Below are 19,655 nucleotides of genomic sequence, written 5' to 3' on the forward strand. Positions count from 1 at the left end.
ACAGACAGAGAGGGAGAGTGAGAAAGGAGAGAGGTGGAGAGAGTGTTTGAGAGGGAGTGTGACAGAGGTAGAGAGAGTGGGAGAGAGGTAGAGAGAGAAAGAGCGAGTGTGACAGGGAGAGGAGAGAGGGAGTGTGTGAGAGAAAGGAAAGAAGTGTACGAGAGAGAGGAGAGAGGGAGTGTGAGAGAGAAAGAGAGAGGAAGTGTATGAGAGAGGATAGAGAGGGTGTGTGAGAGAGAGAGGGAGTGTGTGAGAGAGAGAGGAGAGAGAGGGAGTGTGTGAGAGAGAGAGGAGAGAGAGGGAGTGTGTGAGAGAGAGGGAGTGTGTGAGAGAGAGGGGAGAGAGGGAGTGTGTGTGAGAGAGAGAGTGTGTGTGAGTGTGTGTGTGTATGAGAAAGAGTGTGTAAGAGGAGAGAGAGGGAGTGTGTGTGAGAGAGAGGGAGTGTGTGAGAGAGAGAGGAGAGAGAGGGAGTGTGTGAGAGAGAGGGAGTGTGTGAGAGAGAGAGAGAGGGAGTGTGTGTGAGAGTGTGAGAGAGAGAGTGTGTGTGTGAGTGTGTGTGTGTATGAGAAAGAGTGTGTAAGAGGAGAGAGAGGGAGTGTGTGTGAGAGAGAGGGAGTGTGTGAGAGAGGAAGTGTGTGAGAGAGGGGGTGGCAGCGTGTATTTCAGTTTCTCTGGGATTTGGGCAGATTGCTGGAGTGTGGGTTTGACAGAGTGCTTTAACATGTCAGAATGGGGAAAAGAATTCTTCACAATCCCCCAGCCGCGGATTTGAGTTGTTCCCGACCTTTCTGACAAATAATAAAAAAAAGAGGAGGAAGAGAAGAGACAGAGGAGGAGGGGGGGAAAGCAACCCCCGTCCACAAACACACTACACCCAGGATATAAATGGGAGCTGCGAGTGGCGAGAGCGAGCGGCGGTGGAGAGCTTGAATCTGCAGCGAGGGGAGAATGACTCCTGTAGCTTTTGAGAGCCACCCTTCCCAAGGACCGCACATGATGGTACTTCGCCCCTAGCAACCTGCTAAAGCTCAACGCTCCCCCTCTGAAGGTAAGGCTCGGCTCCAGAGCTAACGAGTAATGCCAGTCCGGTGTGTTTAGAATTGAATTTAACCCCCTCTGCACTGCCCAGCTCAGCCTTGGCACCGGCAGCTCCACGCCAAACTGCCAGGCTTTGTGGCACAGGGTGTTCGCCCCAAGTGCCCCTGATCCCTGCCGCGAGTGAGTGAAGGGTTGCTGCTTGCCGTGCCTTGCCCGGGAGATAGTGTTTACAGCCTGAATGAACTACAGGACAGCTCCTGGCTGAAGTTTGCCAGCAGTAAACTTCCAGCGTCACCCCAGCTAACAGAGAGTGTTGTGCAATGCCAGGCAATGTTAGCCTTTCTCCCCCTCTCTCTCTCTCTTTCTGGCACCCATCCTTTCACGTGTACCCTTCCTTGCAACTAAATCCCTCACTGAAGCTGGGAACAGCATTAACTCAGAAACAAGCGGATCAAGTTCTCTGCTCCAAGAGCCCGCCTCTGTTGTATATGTATGCATGTGTGTGTGTGTGTGTGTGTGTCATGTATCTGCATAGGGAAAATTTCTACTCTGTGCCTGCCCTCCTCACCTGGGAGACAGCTGCTGTCTGTTTTTTTTTGCAAATTATTCACAGCAACAGAGAGGCCATTCAGCCCAAGTGGTCCCTGCTCGTACCTTATCCCCCTCCCCCAAACACACACCCTCTTCCTCCCAGCCGAGTCTAAACCTTATCAATTTATTCCTCCTCCCCCCTTCCCCTCCCATTCACCTGACCTCTTCACCTCAAGAGCTCCTTGTGGGAGTGGGATGTACATTCTCCAGGTATGGACCTACCTCCTGACCCCCCCCCCCCCCCCCGGGGATTTTGTTAGTGACTATCTTATATTTATAGCCCCATGTCTCTAGTCTCCCCTAAGGAGTGTGTATGTGTGTGTGTGTGTGTGTGTGGAGGGGTGGGTGGCGGGTGTGGTGGAAATCCTCTCTCAAACTCCTTAGTAATCTCCAAAATCCTGGATGGCGGTGGGGGGTCACCCACTTATACAGCCTGAATCCCATCCTATTCCATATCCACCTCCCCTCCCCACCCCTGCGAGATATGATACGTTCTGTTCTGATACTGTTCCAGTCAATCTTTTTTTCTTGCACTTTTGCCCGCGCCTGGATGAAAGACTGACAGGGCTGGCTGTGCTCCGAGCCGGGGAGAGGGTACAGTACAGAACCCTTCCTGGCTGAAACATTCCGCCTTTGTCTCTCCTGTCGACTTTTAACCGTTTCATTGCTGCTGTGAAATTGATCTTTTGCTTGCTGCACACACACACACACACTCACTAATACACACACTCACGCACACTCACTAATACTCACACACTCACTAATACACACACACACTAATAACACACTAATACACATACTAACACACATTCACACACACTCACTAATACACACACACGCACTCATACTAACACATTCACACACACACACATTCACACACACTCACACAGACTCACACACACACTAACACATTCATTCACACACACACTCACACACATTCACACACACTAACACACTCACTCACACAGACTCACACACACACAGACACTCACACACACACTAACACATTCACTCACACACACACACTCACCCACACTCACACACATACACACTAACACATTCACTCACACACATATACACTCACACTCACCCACACACACACACGCAGGTACTGTTTTGGATTGAAATGCATTTGGTGTGTTCTTTGGTAAAATAGACTGGAGCAACTGGTATTTTCTTTTGATTCATGTTGGGGATGTGGGCATTGCTGGGCACAGGCCAGCATTTATTACCCGCCCCCAATTGCCTCTGAGAAGGCGGTGCTGGTAATCGATTATATTTTGGCTAATTGTCTTTACGATCACGGTATGTTGCAGTATGTTCGGCCCATTGGGCCAGTGCTAGCTCTCTGCCTTCCTGTGTCTTGCTGCAGTGAGGGTTCCAGCTGGCTGTTGTTATTCAGTGTAATTCCACACCCGACTTTATTTTTTGAGCGAATTGAGCTGGTGATCTCACAGCAGGCTAGAGCATGCTGCCCATCCTGGTCGCAGGGTATACCAACATACCCGCCTGGGGGTGTGAAACATTACACAGCTTTGGGCTCTCGTAGAAAGACATCAGTCTCCTGCACGACGTTATTCTGGTCCCCTGCCCTGGTTAACTGGGACACCTTTCCCGGAATTAATTCTGGAATGCCATCATCAGTTCACTTCCGCAAAGCACAAATCCATCTCATTTAGCTGCGAGAGAATTCAGGATGACAGCTGAGGGACATTTGTTGCACAGGAACTGTGTTTTTTTTTGTGTAGTGGAGAGATAGAATCGTACAGCATGCAGCGAGGCCATTCAGTCCACATTACGTCAGGTGCTGTCTCTTTGTAAAAGCCACCCAGCTGGTCCTACTCTACATGCTGGCCTGTTAATCCGAGTTTAAGATTAAATCTGTTTCCATCAGAATACTATGCTGTCCAGATCAGAACAACTAGCAGGTTAAAGCAAAGCCTGTCCCCCTGCCTTCAGTCTCAACCCCCTCCCCCAGTTCTTTTTTGCTCTGTTCTCCAGCTGTTGATTCCTTTCTTGGTGCAAACGGTTTCTCCTCATTCATCCAATCAAAATCTTCATGATCTTAAAATGTGAGACGTAAACACGTCGCTAGTGTGTCTCATTCGGGTACTGCGTAACCTGTCTGCAAATGACTGCGTTGTGTACTCCCAGCAAAATTGGTGGGGACAGGAGGATAGGGGAGATTGGAGGGCAGGAGGGGACTGGGTGAAGGGGGGTATCACATACTCACGATTTTTCTTGGATAATCATTTTTTCATTCATTCGTGGGATATGGATGTCGCTAGCCGGCCAGCATTTATTGTCCATCTCTAGTTACCCTTGTTCAGAGGGCCTCTTGATGCTGTGGTTCTGAATTCACATATAAGCCACACCAGGTAAGGATGGCAGGTTTCCTTCTCTAAAGGTGTAGCGGATGGATTTTTCCCGACAAATAACAATGGTTTCATGGTCATCAGTAGATTCTTAATTCCAGATTTTTTTTTAACTGAATTCAAATTCCACCACCTGCTGTGGCAAGATTCGAACCTGGGTCCCTAGAACATTGGCTGATTAATAGTCTGGCGGTAATACCACTAGGCCATAGCCTCCCCTTCATTGTTGGGATGTGAACATCACTGGCTAGACCAGCATTTATTGCCCATCCCTAACTGATTTGATTTATTATTGTCACATGTATTAGTTTACAGTGAAAAGTATTGTTTTGTGTGCGCTATACAGACAGCGCATACGGTACACAGAGAAGGAATGGAGAGACTGCAGAATGTAGTGTTACAGTCAAAGCTAGGGTGTAGAGAAAGGTAAACTTAATATAAGGTAGGTCCATTCAAAAGTCTGGTGGCAGCAGGGGAGAAGCTGTTCTTGAGTCTGTTGGTACGTGACCTCAGATTTTTGTCCCTCTTCCTGCTGGAAGAATCATAGAATCCTACAGTGCAGAAGGAAGTCATTTGGCCCATCAAATCTCCCAATGACCACAGTCCCATCCAAGCCGTATCCCTATAACCTCATGCATTTGTCCTAGGTAATTCCCCTGACATTAAGGGGCAATTTAGCATGGCCAACTCACCTAACCTTCACACCTTTGGAAACCGGAGCACCCAGAGGAAACTCACGCAAACACGGGGGGAACATGCAAACTCTGCACAGCCGGTAACCCAAGCCGTGCTCCCAGAAGGTGGAAGACAGTATGTCTGTGGTGCGTGGGGTCCTTGACTATGCTGGCTGCTTTGCTGAGGCAGTGGGAAGTGTAGACAGAGTCAACGGATGGGAGGCCAGTTTGTATGATGGACTGGCCCTTGAGTAGGTGGAGAATGAATATCTTGCTAGGTCCTTTCTGAGGACGATTTAGAATCAACATTGCTGTGGTCCGGAGAGCAACGTATAATCAGACGTGAGTAAGGACAGCAGATTTCCCTTAACAAATGATCTTTGTGAATCAAGATTGGGTTTTTTCACCAATCTTTTGAGTCTCGTCACCAGGCTGGAGGCACATTGCTGGTAGCAGCCCGAGAACTCAAGAGGTGAGCAGGGGGAGCTCTTAGTTCTTGGGCTCTTAGTTCTGATTGCCTCCAGCCCAGTGTACCATGTATGAAGGCATGCAAAGATAACTTTGGACTCAAGTGGCCCATGGTTAAATAGCCCACAAACCCTGTGGGTGGAATTTTCTGGCTGCGCACACCCCAAGACTGGAAAACCCAGCTGGACGTCAACAGACCTTTGCATGGTCCTGTCCCGCCCACTACCATTCCTGTGACTGCGAAATTCAACCCTGAGGTCAACAAACCTTTGTTTATTTAAAAAAGTTAAAGTTTATTTATGTCACAAGTAGGGTTACGTTAACACTGCAATGAAGTTACTGAAATTCCCCTAGTCGCCACACTCCGGTGTCTGTACACTGAGGGTGAATTTTAGCATAGCCCAATCACTTAACCAGCATGTCTCTTGGACTGTGGGAGGAAACTGGAGCACCCAAAGGAAACCCACACAGACACAAGGAGAATGCGCTAACTCTGCACAGACAGTGATCCAAGCGGGAATCGAACCTGGGTCCCTGGCGCTGTGAGGCAGCAGTGTAAACCACTGTGCCTACATGCCACCCTTTCTATGATCCCACCCGATATGATTCCCATGGCAGGTGGGGCATTACAATTCTGTCCTGAGGTTCCAGGTTCACGTGAGTATGTGGGTGAGATAATAAAGGCTGCCCCTATGCTTGTACAATAGCAATGCCTTCCTCATCCCTCATATCATATGTGGGTGGCACAGTGGTTAGCGCTGCTGCCTCACGATGCCAGGGACCCAGGTTTGATTCCCAGCTTGGGTTGCAGTCTGTACAGAGTTTGCACCTTCTCCCTGTGTTTACATGAGTTTCCTCTGGGTGCTCCAGTTTCCTCCCACAATCTATAGATGTGCAGGTTAGTAGACTGGACATGCTAAACTACCTCTAAGTGAGCTAAAGTGTGTAGATTAGGGGGAATTAGCAGGGTAAATGCATGGGGTTCCGGGGATAGGGCGGGGGTGGTGTGGGCTTGGGAAAGATGCTCTATTGGAGAGTCGGAGTAGACTTGATGGGCGGAATGGTCTCCTTCTGCACTGTAAGGACTCTATGATTCTTCTATGATCTCCCCATCATCACCCCCTGCTTGTATATCACTCCCAGCATCCTCTTACCTCTCCCTCACAATCACTGCTCTGTGCATATTATCCCGGACCATTGTGGGGGACTGGGGTTGGAAATTGCAGGTCCTTTAACAGAGATATTTGAATCATCAACAACCACAGTTGAGGTGCCTGAAGATTGGAGGGTGGCAAATGTTGTGCCTTTGTTTAAGAAGGGCAGCAAGAACATGCTTAGGAACTATAGGCTAGTGAATCTAATGTCTGTAGTGGGTAAGTTGTTAGAAGGTATTCTGAGAGGTTTAAGGTGAAGTGGGAGAGATACAAAAGGGTCCGGAGGGGCAAGTCTTTCACACATAGGGGTGAGCACCTGGAATGAGTTGCCAGAGATAGTAGTAGAGGCAGGTACAATTTTGTCTTTTAAAAAGCATTTAGACAGTTACATAGGTAAGGTGGATATGGAGGGATATGGGCCAAACGTGGGCAATTGGGACTAGCTTAATGATAAAAACTGGACAGCGTGGACAAGTTGGGTTAGAGAGTCTGTTTCCATGCTGTAAACCTCTATGACTCTCTGTACTTATCTAGCTTAAGATCCTTCAGTACTCATTGGAGAAGTCTAGGGTCCCCTGGTCTCAAAGCAATTAGACAGTTCCATGGGTAAGATGGGTATAGAGGGATATGGGCCAAATACAGGTAATTGGGACTAGATTAGTGGTAAAATCTGGGTAAAAGGGCCTGTTTGCATGCTGTACACCTCTATGACTCATGGCCACCCCCTTCTCCTCTGCCAATTTCCTGAACACCACCTCCCTCTGCTACTCTGACCCCTCATCTCTCACGCTTTTGCCATCCCGGAACAGTCTCAAAGGGCTGAAGCGTCTTCCCACAAGAAAGAGTTTCTCACATTAACTGCACCCACCATTAATGTAACTCAACTCCTTGAGTTGGAGTTCTCACACTCCTTGACAGTATTTTGCCTTCGGAAATGGTACAAGATACATAACCAATTTAGTTTCCAGCCGTCAATCCAACAGGATTAATTTTCTACATTTAAATATTCATTAAGATTTCCAGGAGGAACCTTGAGAGTGGTGGAGGAGACAAAGAAGGGAAGAAAGCATTGTCAAATGGCATTAGATCACCTTCATCACCACTGTGACATTTACAGAGAATCGTAATGCATTTAATATTTAGAGGGGACAGGGATCTCTACAGAATAACTTGGTGTCTTAATCCTGTGTGGAGCCCATCTTTATTCCTGGAGGAAAGATTCACATCAAATCCAAAATTATGGTATGGGTTCATTCCTTCAAAGTTATTGCTTTTTCGCTTGAGTATTGCTCTGGGATTATTCTCTCGCTGTTTTGTGCTTGCTATATATATCTTGTCAGTGCCAATTTCCAGCTCGCTTTCCCTCCATCTTTCACTCTTTGTTGAACTCAGAGCTGATATCAGGCCTACCCTAACCCATATCCATTTAAAGCCTGGCCTACTGTAATTCCCAGGCCTCTTTTACACCCCACAGTGCCCCAAAATGGAATTAAAAATTACCCACTGACACGGTCCTCAACAGAGAGCCAGCACAGAAATGATGGGCCGCATGGCCTTGTTTTGTGCTGCCCCCATTCTCGGGTCCTGTGGTACGATTTGAGGGGGGGTGGTGTTTGGCAGGCTTCGATCCAGAGGTGGACAGAGTTGAACACAGGAGCAGAGGAGACCCAGACCTTCCTCCATTACAGCAGCGATCTATCACTACAAAATATTTCATTAGCCTCAGATCAGGACCTCTTGAGGTGCTAAAAGGTGCTCCAGAAATCCAAATCTTTCCTTTCTCTTTTTTGAGGGCCTGAAGGAACATACCTGCCTCTCTTTATCCTGAAAAATAAGATTGAAAAGCGCTTTTCATGCTCTCCGCTTCTTTGTTGAGCCGAATGGCCAAGTCAGGCCTTAGCCAGCTAAGCAAAAGGGTCCTGTTAAGATGGGGTTTGGTGGAGGAAGCACGATGAAATATTTTTATAACTAGAAAATACTGGAAAACGGTGGCGAACGGAACAAAGTTAACGGGGCAAATTCTCCCCGTTCCGCCTGCCACGGGAATCAAAGCGGGCAGGGAGGGGCGTTTGTGGGCGGCGTGGGGCGTGGACCATGGAAAGGTCCATTGGCCTCGGGCGGGATTTTCCAATTTCGGGGCAAACCCGGTTGGAAAATCCCACCCAATGTTTGAATTTGATATCCTCCTCATAGAACTCTTGCATTGCGGAAGGGACCATTTGGCCCCGACTCTGATATTGGCGCAGTTGTTCGCACTGCTGTCTCACAGCTTCCACGGTTCGATTCTGGCCTTGGGTCGCTGTCTATATGGAGTCTGTACGTTCTCCCTGTGTCTGCTTGGGTTTCCTCTAGGCGCTCCAGTTTCCTCCCACACTCCAAAAGGCATACTGGTTAGGTACATTGACCATGCTAACTTCTCCTTCAGCGCACTTGAACTGGCGTCAGAGTGTGGTGACTAAGGGATTTTCACAGTAAGTTCACTACCATGTTAGTATAGCCTACTTGTGCCGAATAAATAAACTTTAATTTACTGAGTATCTTACCTAGGTCATCTCCTCTTCCCTTTCCCCATAACCCCATGCATTTCCCATGGCTAATGGGACATGAAGGGCCAATTTAGCATGGCCAATCCACCTAGCCTGCAGAGTCTTTCAGACTGTCGGGGGAAACCAGAGCACCTGGAAGTAACCCATGCAGACATGGGGAGAAGATGTAAATTCCACACAAGCAGTGACCCGAGGCTGGAATTGAACCCAGGTCCCTGGCGCTGTGAGGCAGCAATGTTAACCGTTGTGTCGCCTTGCTGCCCTTACAAGTAAATTGCTGCTTTGTCCAGAATGTAGATGTGGGGCCTTGGACAGTGAGGTTGGAGTGGATAACTGGACAGGGCTTACAACTCATTAATCGAGGGATTGAGTTTAGGAGTCGGGAGGTAATGCTGGAACTTTATAAGACCCTTGTCAGGCCTCATTTGGAGTATTGTGCGCAGTTCTGGTCGCCTCACTATAGGAAAGATGTAGAAGCTATTGAAAGGGTGCAGAGGAGATTTACAAGGATGTTGCCTGGACTGGGAGGCATGCCTTATGAAGTTAGGTTGAGGGAGCTGGGACTCTTTTCCCTGGAGAGACGAAGGTTGAGAGGCGACCTGATAGAAGTTTACAAAATGTTGAGAGGAATAGATAGGGTGGACTCTCAGAGGCTATTTCCCCGGTTTGAAATGGTCGCTACGAGAGGACACAGATTTAAGGTGCGGGGAGGGAGGTTCAGAAGTGATGTTAGGGGTAAGTTTTTCACTCAGAGGGTGGTGAGTGAATGGAATCGGCTGCCGTCAGTGGTGGTGGAGGCGAACTCGCTGGGGTCTTTTAAAAGACTTCTGGATGAGTATATGGGGTTTAATGAGATTGAGGGTTATAGATAGGTCTGTAGGTTGGTAGGTGATGTGGTCGGCGCAACTTGTGGGCCGAAGGGCCTGTTTGTGCTGTAGTGTTCTATGTTCTATGTTCTATGTTAACTCCTGCAATTGCAAAAGAAGGAGGCTTGGGAGGGGGATGAAGTGTTGGGTGGGTTGGGGGGGGGTTGATAGAGAAGTGGACCAGGTGTTGTGGAGGGAACAGTTTCACTGTAACACTGACGAGGGAAGGGGAGATGTGATTGGTGGCAGCATCTTGCTGGAGTTGGCGGAAGATGATGTTTGAGTGGGGAGGTTGGTGGGATGGGCAGTGAGGACATTCTCGGAGGATTGGGAAGGGGTGAGGGGAGAAGTGCAGCAAATGCTTTGGACATGGTTGAGTGCCCTGTGACTGAAGTGGGGAGGGGGGTTGCGGGGGAGCGGAATTTTCGGCTGCGGAGGGAGGAAGCCATGTGGGAAGTATTGCTTTCGAAGATATGATCCAAACAGATGTGATAAAGTCATAGAGATTTACAGCATGGAAATAGGCCCTTCTGTCCAAATTATCCATAGAACATAGGACAGTACAGCACAGTACAGGCCCTTTGGCCCTCGATGTTGTGCCGAGCTATGTTCAAACTCAAGATCAGGCTATCCCACTCCCTATCATCCATGTTGCCTTTTTTTCTAGCCGCTAAGCTTGTCTCATTTGCCCACATTTAGCCCATATCCCTCCATACCCATCGTACCCATGTAACTATCTAAATGCTTTTTAAAATTGTACACGCCTCTACTACTATCTCTGGCAGCTCATCGTCGACACTCACCACCCTCTGTGTGAAAAAATTGCCCCCCTGGACACTTTTGTATCTCTCCCCTCTCACCTTAAACCTATGCCCTCTAGTTTTAGACTCCCCTACCTTTGGGAAAAAATGTTGACTATCTAGCTGATCTATGCCCATCATTATTTTATAGACCTCTATAAGATCACCCCTTAGCCTTCTACACTCCAGAGAAAAAAGTCCCAGTCTATTCAGCCTCCCCTTATAACTCAAACTCAGATGGAGTCCTTACAGGGAATGGGAGTGAGGATGGGTGGTTGAGGTAGTGTCAGTGGGTTTGGAATTAGTTTTGATGGGCTATCTATTCACAGAAATGAGTGCCAGCAAGACAGGGAAAGGAAGGGAAGTGTTGGAGATGGACTATCTGAAGCTGAGAGAGGAGTGGAAACGGGAAGTAAAAGTGGTTATTTTTTCCAGTTCTCAACAAGAGCAGGAATCATCACCAATACAGTCATTGATGTCACGGAAAATGTATTTTGAGAGCGGGGCTGAATAGGACTACAATGTTCCACAGAACCCACAAAAAGTCAAGTATAACTGGTGCCCATATCAGTTATCCATGGCCACATCTTTCATTTGGAACAACTCAGCAATGGCCAAGAGGTATTAAGAACATAAGAACATAAGAAATAGGAGCAGGAGTAGGCCATCTAGCCCTTCGAGCCTGCCCTGCCATTCAATAAGATCATGGCTGATCTGTCGTGGCTCAGTTCCACTTTCCCGCCCTCTCCCCATAACCCTTAATCCCTTCTCTTATCAAAAACCCATCAACCCGCTTCTTAAAAATATTTAGCGAGGCAGCCTCCACCACTTCAACGGGCAGAGAATTCCAGAGATTCACCACCCTTTGAGTGAAGAAGTTCCTCCTCAACTCCGTTCTAAACCGCCTCCCCTTTATCTTGAGGCTGTGCCCCCTAGTCCTACTGTCTTTTTTGAGCGGGAAGAGTCTCTCCACCTCTATCCTATCCATCCCATTCATCATCTTATACGTCTCAATGAGATCTCCCCTCATTCTTCTAACCTCCAACGAGTACAAGCCTAGTTTATTCAGCCTCTCCTCATAGCTCAATCCCCTCAACTCCGGTATCAGCCTAGTAAACCTCCTCTGCACTCCCTCCAGGGCCAAAATATCCTTGCGCAGGTGCGGCGCCCAAAACTGCACACAGTACTCCAGCTGCGGCCTCACCAATGCCCTATACAGCTGCAGCAAGACCTCCCTACTTTTATATTCAATCCCCCTCGCTATGAAGGCCAGCATCCCATTCGCCTTCCTGACCACCTGCTGCACCTGCAAGCTGGGTTTTTGCGATTCATGCACAAGGACCCCGAGGTCCCTCTGCACCGTCGCCTGCTGCAGTTTTTCGCCACGTAAGTAATAGTCCTTCCTACCATTCTTCCTACCAAAGTGGACAACCTCACACTTGCCAACATTAAATTCCATTTGCCATTTCCTGGCCCATTCGCCCAGCCTATCTAGATCCTTCTGCAGACTCTCCACACCCTCCGCACAATTTGCCGTTCCCCCAATCTTGGTGTCATCAGCAAATTTCGACACCCTGCACTCGGTTCCCTCCTCCAGATCATCTATATAAATGGTAAATAGCTGAGGCCCCAGCACCGACCCCTGGGGCACCCCACTAGTCACCATCCGCCAATCCGAATAGCACCCATTGACCCCCACTCTCTGCCTCCTATTTGACAACCAATCCTCTATCCACGCTAACACCCTACCCCCAACTCCATGTCCCCTGACCTTCTGCAATAACCTCTTGTGAGGTACCTTGTCAAACGCCTTCTGAAAATCCAGAAAGACCACATCCACCGGCTCTCCTCTATCCACTGCCCTAGACACATCCTCATAGAACTCCAGTAAATTTGTCAGACACGACTTCCCCTATGAATCTAGAAACTCAGATGATATTCTGGGGACCTGGGTTCAAATCCTGCCATGGTAGACAGTGGAATTTGAATTTGATAAAAAATATCTGGAATTAAGAATCTTACTGATGTCTATGTTGTCAATTGTTGGAAAAACAAAATTTGATTCACTTTTAGGAAGGAAATCTGTTGTCCATACCTGGTCTGGCCTACATGTGACTCCAGAGCCACAGCAATATGGTTGAATTTCAACCACCCTCCAAGGGCAACTAGGGATGGGCAATAAATTCTGGCCAGCCAGTGATGCTCATGTCCCACAAATGAATCCATTTTTAAAAAGTCATACAAATTGTGGGTGGCACTGCTGCTTCACAGCGCCAGGGGGCTGGGTTCAGTTCCAGCCTTGGGCGACTGTGGGGGCGAGATTTTCCGGCCACCATTGCTCCAAAGTCGAAAAATCCCACCCAAGGTCTATGGACCTTTGCATGGTCCGTGTCCCTCCAGCTACGATTCCCGTGGTGGGCAAGACAGGAAAATTCTGCCCTAAGCTTGTGGAGTTTGCACATTCTCCCTGTGTCTGTGTGGGTTTCCTCTGGGTGCTCTGTTTTCCTTCCACACTCCAAGATGTGTGGCGTAGGGGGATTGGCCGTGCTAAATTGCCCCTTAGTGTCCAAAGATATGTTGGTTAGGGGGAATTGGCCGTGGTAAATGTGTGGGATTATGGGGGTAGGGCAGGGATCTGACAGAGAGTTGGTGCAGATTTGATGGGTCTAATCGACTCCTCCCATTTTTTATTCATCCGTGGGATATGGGCATTGCTGGCTGGCAAACATTTATTGCCCATCCCTGGTTGCCCGAGGTTGCTGTGGTACTGGAGTCACATGTCAGCCAGGCCGGATAAGGACAGCAGATTTCCTCCCCCATTAGTGAACCAGATGGGTTTTCCTGACAATGGTTTCAAGGTCATTAGTAGATTCTTAATTCCAGGTTTTTTTTAAAAATTGAATTCAAATTCCACCATCTGCTGTGGCAGGATTCGAACACAGTTCCCCAAAACATTAGCTGAGCTCTCTGGATTAATAGCCCAGTGTTAATACCACTAGGCCAATACCTCCCCTTTGCCTCACCCCCGCTTCTGCACTGTAGGCCTCCTATGACAAAGGAGAATTTCTTCAGTGAGAAAAAAAATTCAGCCAGGCGGAGGAGGGTTTTGATGGATAGAGTTTGTACTGATCTCTGCACAAGGCAAAAGTGGAGAGCCCTCAGCCCCTCCTGCTTTGGGTGGGGGGGGGCGGTGTTGGAGGTGCAGTGGGATTGTACGCCCATGGCAAAGAGGAGGCGTTTGGGCCAGGGAACTGGAAAGTGTTGAAATGATAGGGCATCTGAAGAATCACAAATATAGGTGGGAAAAGACTACTCAAGCGGAGAAAAAAAAATAAGACATTTCCAGAGGCAGTTCCAACCATGTGGGTCCACTGAATAGGGGGGAACAGGAGATAGAATTAGACCCTCTGTCTCTCTCTCTCTCTCTCCATCTGTCTGTTCCTCTCTCTCCATTTATTTGTGTCTCTCCCTCTTTCCGTTTTCTCCATCTGTCTCCATCTGTCTCTGCTCTGCTTTGTGTCTGCCTATCTATACATTTTTTTACTACATATATATATTCCGTCTTTTGCTTTCAATCCAAATTATTTTTCATCCACCAGTTTTGTCAGGTGTGTTAACATGAACCTTACTGTATCGGTTTTGTACCTAGAAAATGCATGAAGATTGCAGTCACGCCTTTGGCAATGTGCAGAGCTGCTATCTCGTCTGTACCGCAACAGTTAAACATTCCTCATCGAGGAATTGCGCGATGCAGCCATTAATTCTCCTTCGATCATAAAGAGCTCTCCCTGTATTACTGGCCCTGAGACATTTGTGGCTTAAGTTTTTATTTTGCTTGTTTGCAGGCACTTAACCTTGTGCCCATCATATCATCTTGTGTGAAGGATGTTTACTGTGTTAAAGGCACCTTCTAACTGTAGAATTCGGGTATTGACGAGTTTTTATCTTCTTCCCTAAGGTTTCTCTCCACTTCTTCAGGCAAATTGGTTGTTGATGCCACACTCATTTTACAGGCATTAAACATAGGCACCTAAACATTCAATATGGGCAGGTGGTATCGAGGCCCCGAGCCTCAAACAGGCATGTACAGAGAGTAGGTGAATGTCTGGCCCAGGAACGAGCTTCTTGACCTGCTACATTTACCAAAACCAGGTCTGAGGGGGACTTAATCCATTGTCCTGAAAGGGACCATTGGAGATAACCACATACTGTACCTGACTGTGGAGAAGGAAGAAGCAGGAGGGCAACACCCTCAAACAAAGGTCATCCCTCTTCCTAACCAACCCTCTCCCATCACCTTAACACACATCCTAATCATCCCCCCATCCCAATCATCCCTCCTGGTCACATCCCCACTCCAACATCCCCCCCCCGCCACCCATCACCTCATCCCCCCTCCCCCACCCCTCATCACTGCACCCTATACCCTGATACCCAATCACTCCCATCATGACATGATGGCCCAGTGGTTAGCACTGCTGCCTCACAGCGCCAGGGACCTGGGTTCGATTCCCAGCTTGGGTCACTGTCTGCGTGTTCTCCCTGTGTTTACGTGGGTTTCCTCCAGGTGCTCCGGTTTCCTCCCACAATCCAAAGATGTGCAGGTTAGGTGGATTGGCCACACTAAACTATCCCTTAGTTTAAGGGAGAATAGCGGGGTTGAGTACATGAGATTACAGGGATAGGGCCTGGGTGGGATTGTTATCAGTGTAGGCTGGATGGGCAGAATGGCCTCCCTTTGCATGGTAGTGATTTTCTGATTCTAATCACACCCTATCACCTCACCCCTTTCTGATCTCCTCACTCCATCTCAATTATTTTCCCCCTCCATCACCTCGCCTTCCTGATCACTCCCCCTCACCTCAACTCCTCCCGGTCACCACCACCCTTCCAATCAGCTGTTTCCTCCCCCCATCCCCTACTGATCACTTCCCCCACAACATTCAATGGGGTTATGATTGATCTGTGGCCACGCTTAAGATTTGTCCTGCGTTTGTCTCACATTCCAAAGGATCTTTGGCTGACAAAAATCAATCAACCTCAGGTTTAAAAGTGTAATAAGTATTCAGAGGCAGAAGTTCCTTCACCAGAATCCCTTTATTTATAATTCCAACAGCAGAATACAGAGTGCTATCAGCCAGCAGTCAACTTCCGGGAGTGCCAGAGGAACTGACACGCCTGGTGGCTCATCAATCAGGGAGCTCATATTCCAATAGGCCAACCTCAATGGCCTGATGGAAGTCATTACAAAAAGTAACAATTAATGGAACATCAATTTCTTTTATTCATTCAGGGGTTGTGGGCGTCACTGGCTGGGTCAGAATTTATTGCCCATCCTTGAACTGAGTGGCTTCCTCAGCCCTTTACAGAGGGCAGTTACCACATTGCTGTGGCTCTGTAGGCCAGACCAGGTAAGAATGGCAGATTTCCTTCCCTGAAGGACATGAGTGAACCAGATGGGTTTTTCCAGCAATTGACTGTGGCTTCACAGTCTTCAGCAGATTCTTAATTCTAGATTTTTATTGAATTCGACTTTCACCATCTGTTGGAACGGGATTTGAAACCAGGTCCCCAGAGCATCACTTTGAGTCTGTGGATTACTAATCCAATGACAATACCACTATGCCATTGTCTCCCCTTCCAATTGATTCTTGTGGGAGATTTTTCCAAACTTCCACCATCCTTTGAGTGTTTCCTAATTTCACTCCTGAATTCCTGGCTCCAATGTTTTGATTGTGCCCGCCCCATCCCAGTCCTAGATTCCCAACACCAACAGAAATCATTTCTATCCATTCTATCAGTTCTGCTTAATATCTTAAGAGACTTCAACTCTTCCCGCTCAAAAAAGACAGTAGGACTAGGGGGCACAGCCTCAAGATAAAAGGGGGGCGGTTTAGAACGGAGTTGAGGAGGACCTTCTTCACTCAAAGGGTGGTGAATCTCTGGAATTCTCTGCCCGTTGAAGTGGTGGAGGCTGCCTCGCTAAATATTTTTAAGACGCGGGTTGATGGGTTTTTGATAGGAGAGGGGATTAAGGGTTATGGGGAGAGGGCGGGAAAGTGGAACTGAGCAGCGACAGATCAGCCATGATCTTATTGAATGGCGGGGCAGGCTCGAAGGGCTGGATGGCCTACTCCTGCTCCTATTTCTTATGTTCTTATGTAAGTCACCCCTTAACCGTCTAAATTCCAGAGAATACATTCAGCTTGTGTTATCTCGGCTTGTAATTTAACCCTAGAAATCTTCCTGGTAAATGTGTGCAGGCAAGGCCATTCGAGCCTTCCTGAGATGTAGTGCTCGTAACTGCTGACAGGACTCCAGGCTTTTTATAACTGAGACACAACTTCTACCCCCTTGTATTCTAATTCTCCTGATTAAAAAGGCCAATATTCTATTACATAAGAACATAAGAACTAGGAACAAGAGTAGGATATTTGGCCCCTCGAGCCTGCTCCGCCATTAATAAGATCATGGCTGACCTCGTCTCCACTTTCCTGCTTGTTCACCGTACACCTTCTATGATAATTCCAGGGGTTGGCTGCGAGCGAATTGTTCTTTTACTGCACGAAGTGAAAATAAACAATAACCACAAGCCTGTGGTGAATGCAACAGGTCCCAGCTGGGACTAAAATGTTAATGGACCCTCCCAAAGTCTTGCTTTATACAGGGCTCAGTATGTGAGCTCCATTTGGTTGATAAATCACCAATCCCCAGGGAGCTCGTATTCAATGAATGCATCTGGGAGACCAATTAATAATCCCTAAGCAGATCATGGGAGTTATTACACCTTCTAATTAAAAATCTGTCTACCTTTTCCTTAAATTAACTCAAGGTCCCAGTATCCACTACACCCTGAGGTAGTATATTCCACACATTCACAACACTTTGAGAAAAGTAATTTCTCCTCATCTCTGTTTCAAATGTGCCACCACTTATCCTAAAACTATGACCTTTTGTTCCAGACCATCAGACAAGAGGAAACATCCTCTCCACGTCTACTTTGCCAATCCCCCTTATCAACTTTGTATACCTCAATTAGATCTCTCATTCTTCTAAACTCTGGGGAATATTGGCCGAAACTGCCCAATATCTCTTCGTAAGACAAACACCTCATCTCTGGAATCAATTTAGTGAACTTCCTCTGAACTGTCTTCAATGCAACTGCATCTCACAGGGAAGGCAATGGCCTAGTGGTATTATCACTAGACCATTAATCCAGAAACTCAGCTAATAATCTGAGGGACCCAGGTTCAAATCCTGCCATGGTAGATGGTGGAATTTTAATTCAGTAAAAAATATCCAGAATTAAGAATCTACTGATGACCATGAAACCATTGTCGGAAAAAACCATCTTGTTCACTAATGTCCTTTAGAGAAGGAAATCTGCTGTCCTTACCTGGTCTGGCCTACATGTGACTGCAGGGCCACAGCAAAGTGGTTGACTCTCAAATGCAACTAAGGATGGGCAATAAATGCCAGCCAATGATGCCTAACTTCCATGAATGAAGAATGAATCCATGAAAGGATCCCAAAACTGTATATCTTGAGCGGAGTTTTACCGGCATGTACGTCGAAGTTCGTATGATCCCACCCGACGCTGATGGAGAATGCCGTTCTCTGAGCCTAGCCCACCCCCCCGGGATTGGGGCGGGCATGCCGATAAAATTCCGGTTTATATTCCAGTTGCAGTCTCCCTAATGGTATTAACCTTTTAATTGTTTAAACCTGCTCCTGACATTTGAAGATCTTGGAAACACAAATCTCTTCAAGCCTCTATTGTAGGGGAGCAGTTCGGGAACAGTGACCACAATTTAGTAAGCTTTAAGGTACTGATGGGTAAAGATAAGTGCAGTCCCCAAGTTAAGGTGCTAAATTGGTGGAGGGCTAATTACAACAATATTAGGCAGGAACAGAAGAATGTAGATTGGGGGCAGATGTTTGAGGGCAAATCAACATCTGGCATGTGGGAGGCTTTCAAGTGTAAGTTGATAGGACTTTAGGACCAGCACCTTCCTATAAGGATGAAGGATAAGCATGGCAAGTTTTGGGAACCTTGGATAACGAGAGATATTGTGAGCCTAGTCAAAGAGGAAAAGGAAGCATTTGTCAAAGCCAGGAGGCTGGGAACACACAAAGCAAGTGTGGAATACAAGGAAAGTAGAAAGAAACTTAAGCAAGGAGTAAGGAGGGCTAAAAGGGGTCACGAGAAAGCATTGGCCAGCAGGATTAAGGCAAATCCCAAGGCTTTTTATACATATAAAGAGCAAGAGGATAGCCAGGGAGAGGGTTGGCCCACTCAAGGATAACGGAGGGAATCTATACATGGAGCCAGAGGAAATAGGCGAGATATTAAATGAGTACTTTGTGTCAGTCTTTACCAAACAGAAGGACTTGGTGGATGATGAGTCTGGGAAAGGGTGTGTAGACAGCTTGAGTCATGTTGAGATCAAAAAGGAGGAGATATTGGGGTTCTTGAGAAACATACGGTAGACAAGTCCCCAGAGCCTGATGGGAAATACCCCAGAATTCTGAGAAAGGCAAGAGAGATAATTGCTGGGTCCTTGAAAGAAATCTTTGTATCCTCACTTACTACAGGAGAGGTCCCAGAGGACTGGAGAAGAGCCAATGTTGTTCCTTTGTTTATGAAGGGTAGCAAGAATTATCCAGGTAATTACAGGCCAGTGAGCCTTACATCAGTGGTAAAGAAATTATTGGTGAGGATTCTTCGAGACAGGATTTATTTCCACTTGGAAATAAGTGGATGTATTAGTGAGAGACAACATGGTTTTGTGAAGGGGAGGTCGTGTCTCACGAACTTGATCCAGTTTTTTGAGGAAGTGACAAAAAAAAGTGGAAGAGTCAATTACTAGGGGGCACAGGTTTAAGGTGCGAGGGGCAAGGTTTAATCCGTGATCAAGGAGAAAATAGCGAAGCATCTTGGGGAGAATTGTTTGGTAGAGCAGACGCAGCATGGTTTCGTTAAGGGGAAGTCGTGTCTGACGAATTTATTGGAGTTCTATGAGGATGTGTCTCAGGCATTGGATAGAGAGCCGGTGGATGTGGTGTTTCTTGATTTTCAGAAGGCGTTTGATAAGGTGCCTCACAAGAGGTTATTGCAGAAGGTCAGGGGGCATGGAGTTGGG

General features: G+C 47.4%; 1 protein-coding gene across 1 annotated transcript in view; it reads left to right on the forward strand.

Annotated features, from left to right (window-relative positions):
- Positions 1-530: 530 nt before the first annotated feature.
- LOC145345563 (leucine-rich repeat and fibronectin type-III domain-containing protein 2) overlaps positions 531-19,655 on the forward strand; it is a 186,890-nt gene continuing 167,765 nt past the window's right edge. The window contains exon 1 of the mRNA XM_080193400.1: positions 531-1,048. The gene's annotated coding sequence lies outside the window, so the exon portion shown is untranslated. The remainder of the gene's footprint in view (positions 1,049-19,655) is intronic.

This window comes from Carcharhinus amblyrhynchos, chromosome 7 (genome assembly GCF_965287045.1).
Source record: "Carcharhinus amblyrhynchos chromosome 7, sCarAmb.v2.hapA, whole genome shotgun sequence".
NCBI classification, from domain to species: Eukaryota; Metazoa; Chordata; class Chondrichthyes; order Carcharhiniformes; family Carcharhinidae; genus Carcharhinus; species Carcharhinus amblyrhynchos.